Source organism: Cyprinodon tularosa, unplaced genomic scaffold (genome assembly GCF_016077235.1).
Source record: "Cyprinodon tularosa strain WSP-4 unplaced genomic scaffold, ASM1607723v1 ctg206, whole genome shotgun sequence".
NCBI classification, from domain to species: domain Eukaryota; kingdom Metazoa; phylum Chordata; class Actinopteri; order Cyprinodontiformes; family Cyprinodontidae; genus Cyprinodon; species Cyprinodon tularosa.
Window position 1 is genome coordinate 572,518 of NW_024038764.1, and position 20,696 is coordinate 593,213.

General features: G+C 39.9%; 1 pseudogene; it reads right to left on the reverse strand.

Moving 5' to 3' along the window:
• Positions 1-13,463: 13,463 nt before the first annotated feature.
• Positions 13,464-16,584, reverse strand: LOC119783494 (annotated as a pseudogene).
• Positions 16,585-20,696: the final 4,112 nt, after the last annotated feature.

The window sequence follows — 20,696 nt, forward strand, 5'->3', positions numbered from 1 at the left end:
GCTCAATTTTGTCCATATTGTTCTTCACTTATGAAGATTACGTCTTTGTGAAATATTCTCCAGAGTTTCTAGAGGAGTTCCTTGAACAGAGCTGGCCTTCTTTTTTAGCCTGTTGAGCTTCTTTTTTTTTAACTCAGTTGCTCAGATGCTGTTACTCCAGCTGATGATGGAGGAAAATATCACACGATATATTGTTATGCAGAGAGCACAGATGTAGATTACAACAAGATGAATGCACATGTTTAGTGATATGGTGCCCGTGAGTTTTATTTCACTATTGACTAGATTAGCATTTGTTAATGAAATGAGCTATTACAATTGATTCCAGTCTTACTTAATTTAGAAACATGTGTACATATTTTAGTTATTTACCAACCATGGACATCAGGTCCGTTTTCAAAAGGCAGGAAAACAGTTCAGGTGAGAGAACAACTAGAGACAGTTTTACATTATCATGTGTCATATAAGATTGGATAACGGTCATTGCCTCTGGTTTATGCATGAATGCATATTATTGTTTACAAAACATATGAGTGTGTCAAATCAAGTTTCCATTTTAAACAATAATATTTTTTCATGTAGTTCTGGTTGATCTTCGCATGGCAGCACAGAGAGGGAACAAGAAGGAGAACTGCACTATCGTTATAATGATACGATAGTGCAGTTCCCCTGGTGGAGACAAAGATATTTACAATAAAAAAGAAAGGGACAAAACAGTCTTAATATGGGATGAAGTAATGAAAGCTTTTACGGGGTTTGTGAGTGGCTTTTAAAAAGTCAGTTTCATTTAATCAAAGGGAATTTATTTCAGACAATTTTTGACAAACAAAAATAAACAACAATAAATGAATCAACAAAATGCACACAAAAGAGACTAGTTTACATCAACGAAACAACGAAAATATATATATATATATATATATATGTATATATACCGGTATATATATAAAGAGAGCCAAGCCAAAATCCACATTTACACCTTTAGACCTTTAAAAGACTGTTAATTAATTTATCATTCATCCTCCTCTTATATTTACAGATATCCTCTTGGATAATAATATTCAGCTGTTAATTTTGTAAGCTTCCATAGCTGGCCATAGTCACCCACCATCTCTCTCTCCTCGCCTTACTTCTGTTGTCCAGGCAATCCTCCCCCAGAATTAGTTTTGTTCCAGTGGGTGAAAAAATTTCTGTTATCAAAACTCTGAGTTTCCGGGCTGACAACATTCGCTCAACTACAGAGGAGAAATGAAAAGAACACCAGCATATTACAAGATCAGTTTAAGTATGTGCTTATCCTAACTGGATGTTTGTTACATTGGCAAAAAATTCTAGCAGTAAGAACAACACTGCATCAAACCCAGAGGAGAAAATAGAGAGAGACACATAAACATTGTAATTCCATATTTACATTCATTTTATAAACTCTTTAAAAACTCTTTTTGTCTTAGCAAGTGAGGGTCAACCAAAAAGCAAACACAAATATAGAAAAATATTCAGATGGGAAAAAGAAAAAAGAAAGAACATTAAGTATTCGCTGCACAATAAACACAAACTATGTCATGATCATGGTTCTTGATGGCTGGTTTAATTGCTTAATTCATTCACCTACCTAACTCTGCCTGGTTTCCAATTACCACTTTTCTAATCCACCTGTTCCTGCTTCTGTATAAATGGCTCAGTCCCAGCTATCAGAGCAGATGATTGTTTTTGGTGCTGAAGTTCATGTGGGGTCAGTGGCGAGAGCGTTTTTTTTTTCTTTTACGGTATATGTGTGTTTCGTAGTTTTCCTGATCCTGATCTGCCTCACTACGAAAGGCTTAAAAAAACGCTCTCTGGGGCCAGTGGCGAGCGTGTTTTTTTAGCGTTTCGAAGTGTTCCTGATCCTGATCTGCCTCTTATCCCCCGAGCCTGCCCTGTTCCCATCTTGGCTCATTGGACAGAGCGGTTTCCTGTTATCCTGACCTATTCTGTCTCTCAACCACTGAGCCTGCCATTTCCAAAATGAACGTTCTGCCTTAACTGTATGTGGACTCCTAAACCCTGAACCAGCCTGTTCCTGTTCTGGATATCAGAACGGGAACAGGAACAGGCTGGGCTTCGGACTCCTGGACCTCTGAGCCTTACTGCTCTGATCTGTTTCTCTTACCTGCCACGGACTCATACTTGTCCTCTAAGACTCCAGCAAATATCTATAAAACTTTTATATACCTCTCCTGGAAAACTGAATTTACCTCAGGCTTTTCCATTCTTTAAAGAGTTAATTGACTTTTTAGCATCATCAGTTGTGATATCAGCATCAATCAGTTCATTATCTTTTAATCTTATTTTAGATAGTTTAAGTTTCCGGGGAAAAAATGAGTCCTTGTCTCCTTCACTGTCTGTACCATCAGATTTGTATAAAGAAATACATTTACAATGTCACCCAATGTGTAAACCATTCTCCATTTTTATCAATTACTTTTCTTATTGGAGAGCTATACTTTTTGTTACTAATTAATACTTTGCAGATCCTCTCCCATCATACCTTTTGTAATTTTGCAAAAACAGACAATGTGTTTAGTGCTGATTTTGCTACAAAAATCTTATCTCTACTTCCAGCTGTCAAATGTTTATGTATAGTCTTTGCATCTTGTAATTTTAGCTCAAGTCTTTCTTGCTCTTTTTGTCGATTTTTTTTCTGGCAGCACAGTATGAAATCATTAAAACATGCAAATATTCTTTTTCAGATTTCTATAAGTTTGATGGGTCTGTTTGATTGTTATTGATTTGTAAAAAGGTCAGAAGGTTATCTTTTGCATAGCTGCAGAAGTTTGGGTCAGCTACTATTGACCTGTTGCATTGCCACAATTTCTTATCTTGCCACAAACCTGTAATAACTATTTCTAATTTAGTAAGAGCATGATCAGATAAATATATATTATGAATACTACTACTTTTAACAAATTCAAATATTGTTTTTGAAACCAGAAAAAGTAAATTTTTAAGTATGTGGTTTGGAAAGAAAGTGAAATTCTTTTCTCCATATATATATATATATACTTATCCAAAAATCTACAAATTTATTTTCCTCAATCATTCAACTTATAGCTCTTCCAATGAGTTTGTTTAGCACCAGCAATGATAGTTTTTTTTTTTGTCTACAGCATTTTCCCTGACACACCTTTAATCACTACATACTGTCAATTATGAGCATATACACTCACCGGCCACTTTATTAGGTACACCTGTCCAACTGCTCGTTAACACTTAATTTCTAAGCAGCCAATGACATGGTGGCAACTCAGTGCATTTAGGCATGTAGACATGGTCAAGACAATCTCCTGCAGTTCAAAGCGAGCATCAGTATGGGGAAGAAAGGTGATTTGAGTGACTTTGAACGTGGCATGATTGTTGGTGCCAGAAGGGCTGGTCTGAGTATTTCAGAAACTGCTGATCTACTGGGATTTTCACGCACAACCATCTCTAGGGTTTACAGAGAATGGTCCGAAAAAGAAAAAACATCCAGTGAGCGGCAGTTCTGTAGGCGGAAATGCCTTGTTGATGCCAGAGGTCAGAGGAGAATGGCCAGACTGGTTTGAGCTGATAGAAGGGCAACAGTGACTCAAATAACCACCCGTTACAACCAAGGTGGGCAGAAGAGCATCTCTGAACGCACAGTACGTCGAACTTTGAGGCAGATGGGCTACAGCAGCAGAAGACCAAACCGGGTGCCACTCCTTTCAGCTAAGAACAGGAAACTGAGGCTACAATTTGCAAAAGCTCATCGAAATTGGACAATAGAAGATTGGAAAAACGTTGCCTGGTCTGATGAGTCTCGATTTCTGCTGCGACATTCGGATGGTAGGGTCAGAATTTAGCGTCTACAACATGAAAGCCTGGATCCATCCTGCCTTGTATCAACGGTTCAGGCTGGTGGTGGTGGTGTCATGGTGTGGGGAATATTTTCTTGGCACTCTTTGGGCCCCTTGGTACCAATTGAGCATCGTTGCAAAACCACAGCCTACCTGAGTATTGTTGCTGACCATGTCCATCCCTTTATGACCACAATATACCCAACTTCTGATGGCTACTTTCAGCAGGATAATGTGCCATGTCATAAAGCTGGAATCATCTCAGACTGGTTTCTTGAACATGACAATGAGTTCACTGTACTCAAATGGCCTCCACAGTCACCAGATCTCAATCCAATAGAGCATCTTTGGGATGTGGTGGAACGGGAGATTCGCATCATGGATGTGCAGCCGACAAATCTGCGGCAACTGTGTGATGCCATCATGTCAATATGGACCAAACTCCCTGAGGAATGCTTCCAGCACCTTGTTGAATCTATGCCACGAAGAATTGAGGCAGTTCTGAAGGCAAAAGTGGGTCCAACCCGTTACTAGCATGGGGTACCTAATAAAGTGGCCGGGGAGTGTAGATGTAAATACTAGATGCATTAAGATTGTAAAGAAAGTGGGGTCAAGATGTTGAGCTATGTACACATTAACAACAGTCACTTTGTGACCAAATAAGATTATGCAGCTAAACAAAACCATTATCATCTGTTTCAATATGATTAACAACCAGAGGAAGATTTTTATGTATCAATACTGCCACAGCTCTTCTTTTATTATTAAACAAAGAAAAATAAACCTCGCCTATCTATTCCATTTTAAGCTTTTTATGTTCCCATTTACTTAAATGTGCCCCTTGTAGCATTGCAATTGAAATATTATTTCAAGCTTTTTTTTTTAGAAATGAACATAAGTCAACTGACAAAAACCTGGTACCTCATTTTATACATTTCCAGCTATACTCTTATCTTACAATAAATAAATCCCCCATAGAAAAATAAAACAAGACAAAAAGGTAACAAAAAATAGAAACCTAAATAACAATCTACTTTACAACAGACCATGATTAGCTCAGTTCAACACATACACAAAAAATCTTATTTCTCAAACTATCAGCAAAATTACCTCTGTTTTTATTGCCACCCATCCTGAGATTACATAGCCAAATAACCATAGTTTGGAAACCCTTGTGAACAAGCATTAAGACACGGACTGAAAAGAAAAGCGGTATTCTTAATGTCAAGGGAACTACATCAGTCTGGAGTCTATATCAAACCTGTTTATGAAATCTTGAGCCACCTTTAGGGTCTCAAAATGCATGTGTGCTTCCATATAATCAAGTAGCAGGGAATAAAATTGCATACCTGATGACTGCAGCGTTTAATTTATTTTTTACCGGAGCAAATAGTTGTCACTTCAGCAGAACGGCAGCACTGAGTTCCATGTAGATGGAAACTCCTGTGCCTTTTCCTTTGTTTCTAGCAGACATCATCTACTTCACTCTATGTTGATAATCCCCTAACTTAACAGTATTGGGCATTTGACTCCCCAGCGGCCATGACGAAGATGTGTTCTGCACGCTCAATGTGAAGCGGGGAAGCTTTCTGCAAGCTCAGCGTTTCCATCAGAAGGTGTTTGATAAAGACGACCATATCATTCTAGTCTTCACCTTCTCCAAAGATGATGCGGTTGTTCTGTTGGCCTTTTTTACTCCATGTAGTCCACCTTGGTTTTTAGAATATCCATTTTCCTAATCAGTTCCTGCACATTATCTTTCACAGTACTCACTCAGATCAACTCTAACTGCTCATTTAATCTGTTCATTGATGCGATTGAGTTATCCTGTCATTCTTATCAAAACTTCAATTTTACTCAAGTTAATTGCATCCTATAAAGTTTGCAGTGGGATTTCCTCTGTCATTTTGCAGCAGCTCCAGCAGGTGCATACCCCTAGTGTGAATAAATGTTTGCCAGGAGTGATCAGTTTTTGAAGCCCTCTCTTCAAATAACTTATACAGTATGCTTGGGTTACTATTATCAGGCATTTTAGCACTGCAATTTAATCCTTTTGGAAGTTGATAAATGCTCACATAGCAGACAGGGCTGTGCTGTCTGCCTCAGCAGCCATCTTCTGAATTTCTGAGAAACTCAGGAGGATTTTCTGCAAACACAACTTACCAGTGAATTTCAAACCCAACAACACACCAAGGCAAAAACTGCTTCATCCTAAAGACAGAAAACCTAAACCTACGCTGAATTAGGGTGGGAGCGGGGGGGAGGGTGGGGTGGGGGGTGGGGGGGGGGGCGATTGATTGAAAGAACAAATGTCTCATCATTGGGATTTGCTCCGTGATCAGATGAAATGTTACTTGGCGCAGAACAGTGGTGAAAATTGGAAGTTCAGTTTAATATAATACAACTCTGCAACTCTGTGAATAGTTCCGTCTGAGATTAATGAAAATAGTTGTTTTAATGGTTATTGAGTCAGATACAGTATTTGGTGGTAGTGTTTGATTTATCTAAAGGTTTTTATCTGTTATTGTGTAAATGTTTTTGGCTGTAATTTAAGGACAGATTCTAATAGATCTGCAGAGTGGGAACTATAAATCTGATAGGAGTTTAATTTTTTTATTGCTGTTTTGCACAATATGCTTAACTAAGTATTTTTTGTTGTGGAATATTAGAGATTTTGCAGATATATTTTTATACATACATTGTTTAGATTTACTTATGTATTTCTAACCCTTTTATAGAATAGAATAGAAAATCCCTTTATTGTCCCACAATGGGCAAATTTACAGCAGCAGAAAGATTATTGAAAATAGTCACACAAATGAGGACCTTAGAAAAATGTATAAGAATAACATAATAGGGAAGAGTTAAAATATAAACAATAAAATACTGTAAAGTGTTTTAACAATATAAAACTGGAGAATTAATAACCAATATTGGACATTTTTACAGTAATGGATATTTGAAAATAGCAGCAACATCAGAGATGTGCAGGATGACAGCAGCAGGTTATTTAACTGACTAAGGTTTCTATCATTACATTTGATGTTATTTGTTCCTGCTCCCGGTGGTTGGAATCTTTATTCCACACTGGATTCTTGTGAGTGTAGTCTTTGTTCGCTTTAACTTTTTTAAAAATAAATAAATAAACAAACAGTTTTGAAAACCTCGGTATTCATTCTTTTCCTGCTTTGTGTGTCAACTTTCACGGTTGCTAAGCAACAGAGCATACACCGGTAAAACCCGCCGAAGGGTAGACCTGTTCGAATTTACAGACAAAACTCTTCTGGTCTCCTTATTTTCAAGGACTTCGAAGGATCCAGTCTAGGTAGACCGCGTCCTTGAAGGATGCAGCCCAGGTTTTTGAACAGAGCCTCTGATTAAGAGCAGGGCTGCCCGTACTGACGCAGCTCAGGGATTACGTCACACGGAGCGTCGTGCGCAGTGAAATCAGGACATTTCCTCACTTTCTAAAAAAATCCCGGGACGCCCGGGAAAGGACGTGAAATACGGATATGTCCCGGCAAATACGGACGTTTGGTCACCCTACGCTGAATGGCAATGTTTATGTGAACTAGTATAGGTCTACTATATCAGAAAAACCAAAAAAACAACAACACAAAGTCAACATCCTGATGCTCTATCTTTCCGGTTCTTTTCCCTGAAAAGAGATCACTCGGGACAAACTCTTTAAATAACATTTCATATGTATATATCAAATAAACAGGAGACATGACAACAGATTTTGATACAAATTGTAATCTTACTCAGATCAGAGAAATTGCTTAGGGTTACAGAATGGCAGCTGCTCACCTCTCAGGAAGTGGCCCCAATTAACAGTTAAAAAGGCATTTAATACATCTCCAGTCTGCCACATCACCATATTTTACGTCATACACATTAGCAGATGATTAGACATCCATGGCTTCAGCCTTATCAAATAGGATAAGGTTGTGTGAGTGATAAACTCACACAACTTTAATGATAAATATCCTAACAATATATATAAGTCATTATATATATATATATATATATATATATATATATATATATATATATATATATATATATATATATATATATATATATATATATATATATTTCAAAAGAAGGTGCAAATGGTCTGTATGCGTAATTGCGCACACATGGCAGCGGTTATTGTCGCAAAAAGGAGACATCGAAATGAAGCAAGTGAAGTAGAAATTCAGCCACATACCACCTTAGGGAATAAAGGTTGCCAAAGTTTATATATATATATATATATATATATATATATATATATATATATATATATATATATATATATATATATATATATATATATATATATATATATATATATATATATATATTATATATTATATTTTTTTCTTTTTTTTGGAGCGGGTGGGGGTGTCACTGTAAGATTAAAATTTCTTAATGCACTAGTTTGTACAAACTACAAACTACTTTGCCGCAAACCACAAAACGGGCAAAACCATCATTTAAATAGGGCGTCTCCAACAGTTTTGCACCTGCCACCGGTTACGCAATCACTCTTGTTAAATCACCCGCAAACCATGGTTCAGCCCCTCGCGCAAAATTCAAATTTGCGAGCGCAAATTACTGCACGCAAAATTGGATCTTGATAAATCCAGCCCATAGAGCGGTCTCACATGTCATTGTTTTTGGGAAGTATTAAAAAAGAGTGCAAGTATTAACACTTCTCCAGGGACACCTACACTACTCCCCTTAACCCCACACTGCTTCAGGGCGCTGCAAAATGGCAGCCCACTGCTCCACAAGGGGATTGTTTAAATGCAGAGAATTAATTTTGTTGCTTTGTACTTGCGACTGCGTCATGACAATAAAAACAACTAAAACATATTTGTGAAAAGAGAAAAGCCATCACTGAACAGAAGTACATGATTGAGGTTTCAGCTTCCAACCACCACCAGTTCAGTCATACACCTGTAGAACTTTTTCCAAAGAAATTACATGAGTCAAAAGGGCAATCATATAGCCCATGCACAACAAAAAACTCCATCAATCCATAAGAACAAGGTGTGGCGATTTTATTTGCATGACTTGGAATTTGCTTAGCAGGAAGGACCTCCATGCTGATTAAATACATCAGTGCTCCAACTGCAGTTTTCTCTGGTGAGACCAACAGAGGGCCTGGATCGGTGTTGACGCATCTTTAAAAAAACTTAGCGAAAGTCTGGTTGTCTTTCAACTTATCCTGGTTTTGTGGTTTTAGGAATAAACTTATACCAATAGGTCATAGGCCTCTATGCAAATAAGGAAGCTTGGAGTTTCAGAATGACATAAAAAGGTCCAACAGAAGACCAAACTAATTAAATATGAAATAAGGAGCTGAAAGTAACGATGGCTAGGAGTATTGATCCAAAAAGATTGCTCCTCTACAGTGAAAACTACTATTGTAAGTTGTGCTTTTTCTATACTTTCTGCAAAAAAAAATTATATGAGCTACAAGGGTGGATGGGTTGCACAGTAAACAACTGGGACTCTCAGCTCTGTAAATAGTTTATGTAGGAAATCCTGAAAAGAAAAATATGCCACACACACAGCTGGATAGCCAATCTAAGAAAAATGTCAAAGGTTGCCCCATGGCAGGCGGAGCACCTGTGAGAAGAAAAGCACTGTAAAAACAGTGGATTTTAAGGTGGATTTCTGTGGCAAAAAGATGATGCAAACTGCAAATGTCTCTCTGTATGTCATATTTCCATAGACAAAATGTAAAAAAAAATCACACCAACAACAGATAGAGGAAGTTTAAACCTTTAATAAAGTAACAAACAAATCAAGCATTTTGTGATGATTCAAGCCCCATGGGGAAAAGGAAAATTCTATTTTGATATGACCTGATTATGGCTTGCAGATACGGTCATAGGAAATTTTAAGCAGCAAATGCCCACACTTACTTTTAATTTAAAATATGTCCCAAAATGTCAGTTTTAATTGTAAATCAATTTGCAGCAATTAACTCCCATTTTCTGATATTTTTTTTCTAAAGGAAGAGTTCAGGGACAAGGCATTTAGGACTGACGCCTTAAGGCATAAGAGCTGCCACAAAAGTGTATCTCCGTTATCCCTTTTCCATCCAACACGTATGCTAATAGCTTAGGTGGTGAATGGATTCAAACTTTTTGTAAAGCACAGCAAATGTTTTAGAAAGGGTATGATTCCTTTGCTGTCAAGACATGCACAATTTCAAAAGCTGAAGTAATTCTATTAAAACATAACTGCTTATTAACTCATTAAATTACTTGTTATTGTTTATTTTACCAAAATAACATATCATATATATATTATATATATAATATGTTATATACAATATGCTAAGATATCTGTATCTGTAATAATATAACACATAAATATGACAAATTGGCTGCCATGAAAACAAGATTTCTAGATGATACTGCTTATATGACGTAATACCTCTTGTTGAAAGTGGTCAATTTTTAAAAATGTTGATACATATATCTCACAATAAAAAGGAAATTAAGATGTTGAGATATTCCTGTTTTCTCTAGCAAAAATCTGAGGGATGAGAAGTAAGGGATCTGAGGAGGGAAGAATGATAGACTAGCAACATCTCATTTCAAGACGGCCACTGAAAGTGCAAAAGCTGAATGAATATGTGAAGATGAGGAAAAATGGTGTTTAGATAAGTGGTTTAGATTTCAGAGTCAAAGAGAGAGAAAGAAGAAACTGATGAAGAAGAAAAGGAGGGAGCATAATCAAGGAGCCTATCTAACTGCACCACATAGTAAGTGTTTATTCTTGTTATATATTTCAGTGCAGAGATATTATACTGGGGTTTCTGTAAGATGTTTTTCTGCGTAGCACAGCTATCTTTGCCTTAAGCTATCCTAAAAGTTATGACTGATCACTTCTCTATGCTTATTAAAGTTTTTTTTCTGAATTTGTGTATTTATTTTGGTGGAACATTTGTTTTTCTTGGTTAGCTTGTCGGTGTTTCTTAGAAGAGAAAAATGAAAATACAAATTTTTTTATTTTTTATTTTATTTTAGTTACATATAGGAGATTTCTAACATATTCTGACGAAGAGGTCCAGCTTTGTCACCCCTAGAGAAAGGTTTCCCCCAATTTCCTTGATTCTCACAAATGATTTTTAAAGGAAACTAAAAATGTCTTTATAAGCTAACACTATTTCAATCTGAAAAACTCACACAGAGAAAAAGGGATAGTTAGAAGAGTTTTATTGATAAGAAGGTATAGTCTTTGGCGCTCAGACCTCGGCAGGAACATTCATGCTCGGGATATGAGGTCCTGCTTGGTGATGCAGGAACTGTGAACTGTCCATGATGAGCAAGCATGAAGCGACAGTGGAGAGGAAAAACTCCCCTTGGGAAGAAACCTCTGGCAGAACCGGGCTCAACATGGTGGTCTTCTGCCGGACCAATGCAGTGGGGCGAGGGATGTTGACAGCTGGGATTAATACTCTCTGATGAGGTTGAGGTGAAGTCGTGTCATGAGGACGATCCAGCTGCGATGGCGGAGAAGGGGATGGAGGTGGGTGAATCATCATCTGAATCGAAATCCGACATAGTGCTTGCAGGATAGCGGGACTGGGATGAGGATTTGGAGAGTTTATAAAGTGAAAGCAGGACGATGATTGGGCTTCATGGTGGAGTAGTTCGAAGCTGATTGGCTCGCTTCGGAGACGGATCAGCTTCTGATTGGATGGAGGTAAGCCAGAGTTTCTTCAATTGAACTTCCGCTAGAGCTTCATTTCAATCTGAAAAACTCACACAGAGAAAAAGGGATAGTTAGAAGAGTTTTATTGATAAGAAGGTATAGTCTTTGGCGCTCAGACCTCGGCAGGAACATTCATGCTGATTTATGCTTGGCATGCATGAGTTGATGATTGAGAATAGGGATGTTCCCCCAAAAGCTGAGGCCGAGGCCAGAGAGCTCGTAGAGCAGTTACTAGTAACAAATGGTGAATGCGCAATGAAACGCTGAGAAGGTTTGCAAACAGCTTACCGAGCCAGGTTGAAGTCGACGCCGATGATGATGATGATGATGATGATGATGATGATGATGAATCTTGCGGATGAGTCCATATAGAACATATAACATGACGGGATACAGACACATGACGGGACGCAGACATGGTGCATATTGATGCATTGGAAATGCATGCAAAATGGCGTAAGGATGCATGACGAGACACGACGAGACACAGATAGGGAGCATGAAATGCTTTAGGGGATGAATCTTGCGGATGAGTCTGATTATGAATCTTGCGGATGAGTCTGATAATGAATCTTGCGGATGAGTCCATATAGAACATATAACGTGACGAAATACAGACACGTGACGAGACGCAGACATGGTGCATATTGGTGCATTGGGGAATGCATGCAAAATGGCGTAAGGAAGCATGACGAGACGCAGACTAGACATGACGAGACACACAAGAGAAGGCATGTGCTGCCTGACATAAAGGCGAGATTGCACGTATACGGGCCAGAATGAAGACAGCATGAGTATAGCAAGGGGACAGCAAGAGACTACAGGAAGCAGGAAATTATGTAGGTAACTGATGAGAGTAGGAGAAGGAGAAGATAAGTTAGAGGATGATCATGTTTAGGTCGGGTAATGATGAGAAGAGTTTGAACCACCACCAGTATTTGTGTTAGAGATACCTAGAGGCAGAGAGAGCGCTGCGCTGCGAGGATTGATGGGAGTTCCGGGCGGATGTATGAGGTATAGGCCGATGATGACCATCGGCCTAGTTGCTGGAGGGAAGCCTCAGAAACCCCACGAGTAGCTGCTGTTGTAGCAGCTCCAATCCGGAACGAATGCCCGGAATAACCACCAGAGGGAAGGCCACATGATTCTAAAAGTGACCTAAGGTGATGAAGGAACCAACGAGTGGACATAGAGTGACCCTCGGGCGTGATGAAGAGCGCTTTAGAATGAGAGGGCATAGAGTGTCGTCTTTGAACGAAATCGAACATGGCGAGAAAGGGACAGAGGGGGCCATCTGTTCGTGCGATGAAAATGGAACAAGCGCCTTTACCTTTAGAATGTTTTAAGGATAATTTGAAGTGGTCGATGTAGAAATGAATATCAGAGATAGACAAATCTCGGAAATGATTAAAGTGTCTATTCGAAGAAGTGAATTCCCCCGGTCTCAGAAAGCCATAGAAGGCCAATAAGAAGGAACTAGATAACAGAGACTTGACATAAGACGAGTAGGAGCTAGTAGAAAGCGCGGACACTAGTCTCCTAAGGATCGAAAATGTAATAGGCTTGCGAGTGTCAGAAGTACCAGAAGAGTGTTTAGCTAGACCTTTAAGGAGAAGCTTGATGGAGTAGTCAGCGAAAAGGCTAGAAGAATTAGGGTTATAGCATTTGGAAAAGAAATTGATGCCGGCTAACAAGCTGCGTATGTAGGATAATTTGAAGCGGCGTTTGTCGAAGCAGAAGGAAATGAAAGCTAAGACAGTAGTAATGAGTAAAGGATACAGGGGAATACGGAGGCTTGAACAGAATTTTGCAAATAATTGCCATGCGAAGTTGTAGGTTCTGAGAGTGGAAGGAGCTAAACCAGATTTCATGTAGAAGCTGGAGGAAAGTAGATATGTATGAAGAGAGTGAGTTAATTGAGGGTGAATTCCTCTAGGGGAGGAACAGGAGTCGAATGGAGATCGGAGGTAGGTCGAAGATGACGAAAAGTCTGAAATTTGAAACGAGAGAGAGCGTCAGCAGCAGTGTTAGAATGGCCTGGAACGTGACGCGCTGAGATAATGAAATTGTTAGTGACTGCTTGCCAGGTGATGCTTCTGATGAAGGGCATGAGAGACTGGGAGGAGGAGCGACCTTTATTTAAGGCTTCGACTACCGCGATGTTGTCGCAATAGGCAGATATGCGTTTTCTTTCCCAGAGCGGGCCCCACAGACGGCAAGCTATGGCTATGGGGTAGACCTCACACAGAGCAGATGATTGGGTGTTGAATGAGGAGGGCCATGGGCCCGCGAACCACCTGTCCTGAAAGAACCCCCCAAAACCTGCGGATGGGGCAGCATCTGTGAAAAACTGTAGCATGTCGGGAGATTGAATAATATCATCGTAGAAAAATGATTTTCCGTTCCAATTTAGAAGGAGACTGGACCAGAAGGAAAGATCTGAACGGCAACCTTCGTTCAGTGTAACCTGATCAAGGAGGGAGGGAACGGAATTAGCCAGATCGAGCAAACGGGAAATGAAAGAGCGACCTTGAGGAATAATGCACATGGCGAAATTTAGATGACCTAAGAGGGAAAGCAGTTGACGTTTGGACACGACTGATGCGGAACAAAAGGATTGAGAGATCTCACGAATTCGAGACAGTTTATCTGCGGGCAGGGATGCCATCATGGCTACTGAATCGAGCTCGATACCGAGAAACTCGATTTTTGTAGCGGGGCCAGTAGTTTTCTCTTCAGACAGGGGAACGCCGAGGCGGGAAAAGAGCTCCTTTAGCTTGGGAAGAGAAAGACTGGGAAGTTTAGAGGGAGGATCGATAAGAAGGAAGTCATCTAGGAGATGAAGAACGCATGGAAGATGGGTGACATTGAGGAGAATCCAGCATAGAGCTTCTGAGATTTTGTCGAAGAGACATGGACTACTCCTGCACCCGAACGTCAAACGAACAGCGAAATAGAAAAGAGATTTCCATTTGGCGCCGAACAGGTGCCACTGGGAGGGATGTATAGGGACGATTTTAAACGCATCGGTGATGTCGGCTTTAGCTAGCCAGGCTCCTTTGCCGGTGCGTTTGATCAGGAGAATAGCGTGATCCACGGAAGCGTAGTGAAGGGAAAAGGGGGCAGGCGGGATGAGGCTATTGATCGAGGAGTGAAGACCGGAGTGGGGGGCGGATAGATCCAGAATGAGCCTCTTTTTTCCAGAATATTTTCTGGTGGCTACTCCGAGAGGGCTAACTCGGAAGGGGATGAAGGGAGAGGTTTTGAAGGGACCGATCATGAACCCTTTAGAAGTTTCTTTGTTAAGGAGCAGATCTACGGTATCTGGTTCTTTAAGAGCAGATTGAAGATTGGGGGATATGTGGGTAAGAGAGGGGGGGTTAACAACTCCTACATGAAATCCTTGTGAGAGACCAGAAAGAATGAAGTTAACAAAAGTACGATCGGGATGATGAAGGAGACAGGACGATAGCTCAGAAATTATAATAGGGGTGGAAAGGTGACGGGCTGCTAAGGTTTGAAGGTGCGATTTTTTATGAAGCGAGCGCGGCGGGGACAGACTGATTTCGGATGAGCCTCCTTGCAGAAACTGCAAATGTGGAGAAATGAGCACTTAGGAAAAGAACAGAAACTTTCATTGAAATTGTTACAGATGGGTTTGGAGTCAAATACCTGGATTCTTCTACCTCTGGCGTCTGTACGCAAACTGGAAGTAGAGGGAAGCAAAGAAGGGAGGGAAGGAGTGCTAGGCTTAAACGGAATAGATGGACAGAAGGCGCTGGGGTGACCAATTGAATTGCAGGAAGAGCAGGGATTGGACTGAGTTAGCATAATAAGAATGTTTGTGTCCAAGACCGACCAATCTAAACAAACGCCGTGATGAACCAGTGTGGAAGCTGCTTTGGAAGAAAAAGATTTGTGGTAAAGGTAGAAAAGGTTGCCGCCAAATTTAAGGTGGAGGTCTGCTATCAGGGATAGATAAGTATCAAGCTCCACTCTGCGGTCGGGGTAAACTGAGCATAGAACATCACGGTAGACACTAAATGCGGCGAGAAATTGGCCAATAGAAAGATCTCTAGACAGACGGGGATCGGATGATTTAAAGAAAGCTGTGACGTCACCTGCTGATGCGACCTGGTGATCGACTTCGGGGGAGGGGAGAATGAGGGAGACTAGATTAACATACTTCCCTTGAATGATTTTAGAACGGAGGCTAGAAGAAATATTAGCGTGCAAGGGAGCATACGGTATGCCTGAATAGAAAGGCAAATAGAGCATAATGAGCAAAAAGAAAAATAAATAAATAAAAATAATAATAATCATAAAAATAAAAATAATAGAAAATTATGGATGAAAACATGGTTGAATACGTCTTACCTAAGGCTGGCCCAGGGCGGGCGTTTGCTAATGTGAATGAGGGGATGGGAGGGGGGATGTCCGTCTGAGCAGGCAGCTGCAGGGATGACGTGGCAGTGCGGGGATTTTCCAAGTTCTGGAGACGTGCAGACAGCGTCGTGACTGATTGAGAGAGTGAGTCCAGAGTGGAGCGGAGGGAGGCTGAGAGCTGTTCATGGGCAGAAGGATTGGTCGAGGGAGCTGCTATGGAATGAGAGGCTTAAGAGGGTCCGGGGTTTGCATCGACGCGGTGAGAGGGAGCGGGCATATCGGTGGCTGCAGCTGGGACGGATCTAGGACGTCCTCTGCTGCGCTTGGCGGGGGGAGCGGAGGACTTGCATGATCTTTTGCGGCCAGGAATCGGAGCGGACTGAAGAGCAGAAGGCGAGGGAGATGGAGATAAATCATGAGGAGGTGGAAGGGAGGCTAGTTGAGACAGCTGAGCAGAATCAAGGTCGGAGCCTGGCAGTATGCCTCTGGAGAGTAACACAGAAGGAGATGCGAGAGCGGCCAGACGGGAGCTTCTCCGAGCAGGGAGAATAGGGGAAAGGTTGCGTTCCTCTGGGTTGAGGAACAGGGACCCGGCAGGGTCATCTGAATCGAAATCCGACATAGTGCTTGCAGGATAGCGGGGCTGGGATGAGGATTTGGAGAGTTTATAAAGTGAAAGCAGGACGATGATTGGGCTTCATGGTGGAGTAGTTCGAAGCTGATTGGCTCGCTTCGGAGACGGATCAGCTTCTGATTGGATGGAGGTAAGCCAGAGTTTCTTCAATTGAACTTCCGCTAGAGCTTCATTTAAAGTGGGTGTTTAAATCCTTGGAAGATTACCTTTCCTTTTTTTAGACGTGCTTCAGTGGCGCAGTGGTTAGCGTGCACAACCCTTGTATGGCGGCTTAAGGCTGATTTATACTCAGAAACCAGGTCTGTGTGTAGCAGTAAACACAAATATGACCTCGCCCCTTCTGCAGATACTCAGGTGCACGTCTCCAAAATTGTAGGTGACCGCAGACAGTGCTGCAGACAGGAGGCCTCTGACACTCTCTCTCTCTCTACACAAGGGGTGCCCAACCAGTCGATCGTGGTCTACCAGTCATTCTATTTGTTAACATGATTAGTTACAACTAAACTCTGGTTGGTGGGCACTAGGTATCGTTTTGCCCAAAAAGCTGGGAAGGTTCTGCTGAATACCCCTGCATTCCCCAAACATAGTCAATCGGAGCAGTCCCAAATAAATAATACGTAAAACTAGATGCTAGATACAAACTGGTTTACAAGTTGAAAATGTCTTATGTGGAAGATAGAAATTCTGATTTCCAAGGATAAAAAGAGTGTGCCTTTGAGCCTGACTAAAAGTGCTATGAGGTAAGTCAGTTACATAAAATCTGCTATTACCCTGCAACCAGAGGAGCAGATTATTATACCGTATTTCATAAAACAGCTGTTGCTGTAAAATAATTTCTCCTTTTAATTAAGGAGAAATTAAAAACCGGCCCAAAAGTGATGCGTTGTGAATTCCAACACATGTTTATGTCGTTTTCTTTTTTTCTAAAGTTGGACTTAAAAAGCTTACAGGAAACAAAATAAATGCACTCACACTTGAGCCAAGTTGATCTGAGAGCAAGGAAATAAAACATGAATGAAAGTAGGGCTTTCAAAGAATGTGTTTCCTCAGTGTTTTCATTATTTGCTTGGAAAATGATGCCTAAAAATTGATGATTTCAACTGAATTCCCACCTTTCATTTAAACTACAGAGGAGGAAATTGAAAACATCTACACACATGTTTTATCCATCAGTTCCTAGATGCAAGCTAACTCTGTTTGCTCAGTGTTCTGTTGGGAGCTCTCAGCCAGGGCACTATGTGCTCTCCTAACTTTGTGTTGTTTTGCTGCAGGCATTCCTCCAAACACATACTGGAATAAAAAGGGTTGGGGAACCTATGAGTCTGTCCCAAAAGTCTACAGGATATATAAGGTGAGTCTGACATAAATCACATAAAATAATCATCAGTAAGTTTAAATACTTCTGTAGAAGATTGATTTCTGGCACTTGACTGGTTTGGAGCAAAACACAAAATCACCTTCAGAAAGCAACATTTTATGCACTTTAATCTAGAAAGGTCCTCAGGAATGTTAACAGATTTTTAAAATCTATTATTCTAAGAGAAGAATTATTCACACATGGAAAAAAATGTAAGAGTAAACATGTCGCTTATCATGATAAGTGTTAAAGTTTCTGACAGAAGTCTGGATAACAAGCTTGGCTCTCTTATTATCAATTAATGTGTGCTTTTGATCACAAGTTAAAAACTTATAACAAGACGAGTTTGTGCAGAGGGCATGCTAACAAGAATGAACTTAAGCAATGGTGTGTTGCATGCTGGGCAAACTGATTAACCAAATAAAAATTAAAACTATGTGTCTATAAGCTGTTGAATCCCATTGTACAGTATCTTAAATTTATGCCTATGGAAATTCTATGAAAACCAGAGCTTTGTGCAAGTCATGAACGTCCAACACAATATGCCTCTTTTCTAATGCACAACCTAGCAGCTTTAAAGAGAGTCGTCTGTAGGAAAGTCATCTGCAGTTACAGTCTAGTAAATGTTGGAGTCATGTTGCCGTGAAATCATTATTCAGGTGTTATGTTGTTGGCCGCTAACACCAGAAGAACATAAGCAGATCTGATCAGCTTTATCCATCCTTCTTTTCTCTCTTATCCAGCAGAGTCACAGAGGGCCTGGTGCATACATCCAGCAGTCGATGGGTGAAAGGTAAGGGAAACCCTGCACAGGTTGTGAGTCTGTCACAGCTCTATTTAGGTTTGTTTTTTTTAATTATTTGCAAAATAATAGTTGAGTTCTGTTTCTGCAGTTATATGACTTTTGTTTTGGAAAATTTTACACAGAATTATGTTTTCACCCTTTTAAAACAAAAAAAATTTGTGGAAACATATAAAGTTAAAAGAAATAGAGACAGCAGTTAAAAAACACTGTGGTTTGATTTATGTACAGAAGATTTTAAATTTAGAATTTTCTACAGATAGACTAATTTACTGTTATGATATATTTAGTATACTTATTACTGTTTGTAATAAAAAAAACATGCCTCCAAGAAAAAAATTATAGTTATTAATAATTAGTGTTATAAGACTGAATTGTTTGTAATTATCTCAAGCCAAGCAGCAGCAGCAGTTCAGGGACACGCCAGGCTTTTTACCACACCACAAGCTGGCTTTGCAGGAAAATCTGATTGACAACAGTATTGTTGGTGGGAGCGTTGCTCTGTGCTCTCTATCGCCCACATGGAAGCCAATTTACTCCGTGAGGCGTTTCACCAGTGGATCGACTTTGACTTAAAAAAAACAACAAAAAAAACGGGAAAAGTGTCTCAAAAAGAGTCTATTTGAGAGTAAACCTTACATTTGCTATTACATATCCACACTGTCTACAAATTAAATATGCAGGTTCTTATATACACAAAGATACATAATGACAACTGCATCAATATTTGGATAATTTTTTTGAATTGCAATTCAATCAAATACCTTTCGTTTTCATTAACAATGTCTTGCTATAATTGAGGCATAATATTTGTTGACTATTTCTACTGTTACCATTTATTCCAAAGTAACAATTAAGAATTCAATGCTCAACTTTTTTGTTACTATTTATATTGATATGCTGAGCACCCCTTCCAGTTCAGAAAAACAATTTTATAACAGAATACTGCCAACACTAGTTCATTCCTCCATCTATGAATACCGTATTTTTCCAAATATAAGCCGCAACTTTTTTCCAACGCTTTGAACCATGCAGAGAAGGTGGGGCTTTTCTGTTGATTTTTCCTAACTGCCAGGGGGGAAGTCTAGTTTGAGTTTTATTACATGAACATGCTAGCAGGAGGCACAATGGAGAACACATGTCCTAAATTGACACATTTTGACATTTAGTTGCAACATTAAAGTTGTGGAACCAATGAAGAGTTGGGATTCTAGCGTTCTTCTCCGTACCTATTCAAGGGTCTATATGTAGAGCACCCTCTACAGGTTTGGTAGGAGACGGCTTATAGCCTGTGTGAGTTATATATGTACGTTGCGAGTTTTTAAAAAATATTTAGCGGACTTGGCTTAAAATGAGCTGCGCTTTATAGTCTGGACAATACGGTAATGCAATGCCCATCAAGAAAAGGTTTCAACTTCTATTTTCTTCAAATGTGGAAGCAGCCATTTTGAAGCAGGGTTTTTTTTTTCTTGGTGAGCACCCTTTCAGTTCACTTTGATGTTACTGCCTTTGTTGTTAACTTTATAGCAAGGTTGTTGCTCCATTGTTCTTCAAGACTCAGTCACATAAACCTCTTTGGTTAGACAGCTGAATTTTGGACACTTTTAAATGTTCCAACAGCATTCCAACCGCTTCTGTCAGTGAGCCCCAGGGCAGCTGTGGCTACAATGTAGCTTGCCACCATCAGTGTGTGAGTGTGTGTGAATGGGTGAATGAATGTAGTGTAAAGCGCTTTGGTCAAGTCTCCTAACTTGAATAAAGGCGCTATATAAGTACATGCCATTTACCATGTATCACAGGTACATTATGGTCAAGACATAATTGCAACCTAAATGTCATGTAAAATTCCAAAAATAGCATGACTTAATCTTACACTATATTATGCAAATTAATTAATCACTTTGGCTTGCCAAGTGCTTCAATGGATGATCTTCTTTTGAC